Source organism: Heterodontus francisci, chromosome 35, assembly GCF_036365525.1.
Source record: "Heterodontus francisci isolate sHetFra1 chromosome 35, sHetFra1.hap1, whole genome shotgun sequence".
NCBI classification, from domain to species: Eukaryota; Metazoa; Chordata; class Chondrichthyes; order Heterodontiformes; family Heterodontidae; genus Heterodontus; species Heterodontus francisci.
This window is the reverse complement of record NC_090405.1, coordinates 19,017,929-19,022,651: the sequence shown is the minus strand read 5'-3', so window position 1 is coordinate 19,022,651 and position 4,723 is coordinate 19,017,929. Positions and strand designations below refer to the sequence as shown.

Below are 4,723 nucleotides of genomic sequence, written 5' to 3'. Positions count from 1 at the left end.
GTGTCCACCCTCCTGTCCCGTACATAGGCGATCGTATCCCTGAGTAGCACGAGACTATCAGAGATCTTCCTGCCGGGTACAGTACAGGTCTGGTCAGGGTGAATCACCAACTCCAGAGCAGACTTGACTCGACTGGCTATGACTTTGGACAGAGTTTCAGCTCAGTCATTCAGGGACCTGGAATTCACACAGTTTGAGCCCACGCTTACCCGAACCCACTTCTGATTGGTCACCCTCTTCTTATTCACATGTCTTAACCAATCGCAGAGCCTTGAATTAGAAAATGCAGCCAAGCATTGGCTTAAATTGTCGACCTGACAGAATATTTTAAATCGAAAAAGCCTCCAATTTTAGTGCAGTAAAGAAGCGAATTCCTGGAAAATCTATGTCCAGTAGCTTGGGGTCCAGGCAACTGAAGGCAGGACCGCCAGTGGTGGAGCTTCTCAGCCTTTTGGCTAAGATCAAGTGTAGTATCTGTTCTTATCAGTACTTACTTGGCAGAGGAGAAACCATGATCAGTGGCTTTTGATCCTGGGTAGGCTTTGAGTAAAATGGCTATAACCAATCTTTGAGCTTCAGGCCAGGGAGTGCGGAACACCATTCGGGTGGTGGTGAAGGACAAGGAAGGAGATGCACTGGTCGATCGCACCTTCTTCATCAAGAAAATCCTCATCGATTGCTGTGGATTTCAAGCTATGGACCTCTTCTGCCTGCAGGATTTCCCCAGCAGTGGGTATATCGACATGACATTCAAGAATGTGGCGGGATGCATCAAGTTCCTGAAGGCGTTCAAGGAGAAAGGGGACCGGGCGCCGCTGTCGATCCTCACAGTGGAGCCGCTCTTCACACTTCCGTCACAACGTGACCGGGTGGTGACAATTCACCTCTACAACCCCCATGTTCCGGTGGTGGATGTACTCACCTTTCTCGCCAGGTACGTCGAGTTGGCCAGCACTGATGTCAAGGACCCCTTTGGGATTTGGACCAATAAGCGGCAAGTCAAGGTGACCTTGAAGGTCGATGCCAATGGAGCCATCATCCACCCTCCCTCCAGCTTCGCTATCAGGGGAAGTCGAGGCTTCTTGGTCTACGCTGGGCAGCCCAAAGTTTGTAGCACCTGTGGCAAATCTGGTCACGTGGCAGCTAACTGCAGCACGGTTGTCTGCAAGAACTGCAAGAAGGAAGGCCATCAGACCAAGGACTGTAAGCAGACTAAGTGTTGCAACTTGTGCGGTGCGGCAGGCCATCTCTACAAAACCAGCCCCAAACGCTGCCTCAGTTATGCTCAGGCGGCAAGGTCCAAGGAAAGGCCGGGAGAAGGTTCGACGAAGGCGTCCGGTGTTGGAAAGGAGACAAGCAACCTTCTCTGCAGTGAGGAACTTCTACCTGAGAAGGAGAAGAAAGGGAAGGCAACTGAAACCAGCAACCCGGCACCGACCCTGCACCCGGAAACCCCTCCTCCACAGACAGAATCAATGGAGGAGGAGGCAGCAGATGGACAAACCGGTCAGTGGCAGTTTGTCCAAAGGAAAACCACAAAGAAAAGACCTCCAAAAGCGGAACAGGCCACCACCCAAACCAGTGGCAAGAGGAGGCTACCGTCTGAGACAGACTACAGCAGCTCCTCTTCACTGGATGAGGAAGTGCCGGAGCGACAGCACCTTCAAAAGAAGCGGCAGAACTCAAAAGGAGCTGGAAGATAAAGCCCCCCAGCCCCCGGGTACTGGAAGCTGTGATGGGCCTGTCAAGCCCCAAACCCAAAGCGCCACACCTAGCGACATGGCCAACACATCCCAGCTCTGGGACACTGAGAGCAAAGACACATCTGGCGCACTTCAGCTCTGGGAAGCCGGCAGCAGTGATGTTTTCGAGGAGGAACAGAGGGGAACAGCAGAGAACAGCCCAATCCCTGCTGCCAACAAGACCCCCGCCCCCCCACCGATGTCACCTCAGTGGAAGAAACCCTGCATGAAAAACCAGGAGGGGTTTCTGAGCCCAACGAGTGTGAAACAGCTTGCGTACACTATGGGTATACAGGAACATCCTGAAGGACTGGGACTAGCAAGGACAAATGGTATGGGAAGCAACAACTAACTTTAAAAAAATGGGTATAAGGATTGCTTCAATTAATGTGCGTAGCATTAAATCCACTATGCGATGGATTACCTCGCCAAGGTCAAAGCCGACCCCCTGTTTCTGCAGGAGTGTGGCATACCACATCTCAGCACCGACAGGCAGTGGTCGCAATGGTGGTCCCACGGGCCATCGATCTGGTCAGGGGGTAATGATTGCCATTCCTCCGGCCTGGGTCTTCTGCTGCGGGGAGGTAACTTAACCATCTCCAAAGTTAAGGAGGTGGTGGGCAGTCGCCTCCTCATCGCAGATGTAATGTACAACAATGCTTCACTCTGGTTGATCAGCATGTACGCCCCGTTTCAATGCAGCGAACGGTTGACCGTCTTTAGAATTAGAATTAGAATTAGAACTAGAACATTACAGCGCAGTACAGGCCCTTCGGCCCTCGATGTTGCGCCGACCATCTGACCTACACTATTCCATTTTCATCCATATGTCTATCCAATGACCACTTAAATGCCCTTAAAGTTGGCGAGTCTACTACTGTTGCAGACAGGGCGTTCCACGCCCCTACTACTCTCTGCGTAAAGAAACTACCTCTCACATCTGTCCTATATCTTTCACCCCTCAACTTAAAGCTATGTCCCCTCGTGTTTGCCATCATCATCCGAGGAAAAAGACTCTCAATATCCACCCTATCTAACCCTCTGATTATCTTGTATGTCTCTATTAAGTCACCTCTCCTCCTCCTTCTCTCTAACGAAAACAACCCCAAGTCCCTCAGCCTTTCCTCGTAAGACCTTCCTTCCATACCAGGCAACATCCTAGTAAATCTCCTCTGCACCCTTTCCAAAGCTTCCACATCCTTCCGATAATGCGGTGACCAGAACTGCACGCAATACTCAAGGTGCGGCCTCACCAGAGTTTTGTACAGCTGCATCATGACCTCGTGGCTCCGAAACTCGATCCCCCTACTAATAAAAGCTAACACACCATATGCCTTCTTAACAGCCCTATTAACCTGGGTAGCAACTTTCAGGGATTTATGTACCTGGACACCAAAATCTCTCTGTTCATCTACACTACCAAGAATCTTCCCATTAGCCCAGTACTCTGCATTGCTGTTACTTCTTCCAAAGTGAATCACCTCACACTTCTCCGCATTAAACTCCATTTTCCATCTCTCAGCCCAGCTCTGCAGCCTATCTATGTCCCTCTGTACCCTACAACACCCTTCGACACTATCCACAACTCCACCGACCTTCGTGTCATCCGCAAACTTACTAACCCACCCTTCTACACCCTCATCCAGGTCATTTATAAAAATGACAAACAGCAGTGGCCCCAAAACAGAACCTTGCGGTACACCACTAGTAACTAAACTCCAGGATGAACATTTGCCATCAACCATTGCTGCTGGCAACGTGCAGGCCAGTCATCCTAGGCGGTGACTTCAACTGCATCATCGATGCAGCTGGGCGATCTGGCAGAGACGACAGCAAACTGGACGCTATGTCCAGATTCCTAATAGAAACAGTAAAAGATGCAAAACTGCACGACGTATTCAGCAAACCTGCAGACGGAGTGCAGCGTAGATAGACATGGTCAAGATTGGACGGGTCTGCCCATTCCAGGATTGACTTCCTGTTTGTGGCCCATGCCGTCACGGTCAGATCCATTGACGTCAAGCCGGTGTTCTTGTCCAACCACTGCCTCGTAATGGCCGACTGTCACTTACAGGATGACTAGCGGGTTGGCAGAGGGACGTGGAAGCTCAATGCTACACTGCTAACCCCAGAGAACGTTGAGGAACTTAAAAGGGATTACAAAGGTTGGAGAACCATGAAACCCCTCCTGAGTCTCCAGTTCACTGGTGGGACGCGATCAAGGAGAACATCAAGAGGTTCTTTCTCCTCAAAAGGTGTTCAGAGGGCGAGAGAGAGACAGAGGGAAATGTCCTGACTCCAGAAAAGTATGCAAAATCTGCTCCGTCTACAGTCAATGGGGGTTGAGGTCAAGGAGGACCTCCAAGAGGTGAAGAGAAAGCAGGCCTCGCTCTTTGCCACGGAGACCTCCAATATCATCTTCCGGTCCAGAGTCCACCCCATTGAGCAGGATGAGATGTGCTTGCATTACTTCTTCCAAAAGGTACACAGAGAGAGCTCTGTTATCAGCAGCCAGAAGGAAGAAGATGGCTCGGTAACATCTTCGCAGTCCGACATACTAAGGATCAGCAAATCCTTTTATGCTGGGCTGTATGACGCGAAGCCCACAGACAGAAGAGCCTCCCAGTCCTTCCTGTCATCTATCACAGAGGTCTTAGATGACAGCAGGAGGGAGAGACTGGACAAGCCGCTAACTCAGGATGAGCTGACAAAGGCCGTCAAGTCCTTCGAGACGAATAAAACTCCCGGAAGCGATGGCTTACCGGTTGAGCTGTATTGTGTCCTGTGGGACTGGGTTTGCCTGGACCAGCTGGAAGTATACGAGAGTATGCTCCTGGCCGGCAGCATATCAGAATCCATGAGGAAAGGCATCATCACCCTCATTGACAAGCGGAACGGGAGAGGGCAGAAATTGGAAATTGGCAGCCCATCTCACTGCTTAATGTTGACTACAAGATTCTGTCCAAAGTCATAGCCAGTCG

At 50.8% G+C, this 4,723-nt stretch overlaps 1 pseudogene; it reads left to right on the top strand.

Annotated features, from left to right (window-relative positions):
- The first annotated feature begins 435 nt into the window (after positions 1–435).
- Positions 436–570, top strand: LOC137350753 (U2 spliceosomal RNA; annotated as a pseudogene).
- The last annotated feature ends 4,153 nt before the right edge of the window (positions 571–4,723 follow it).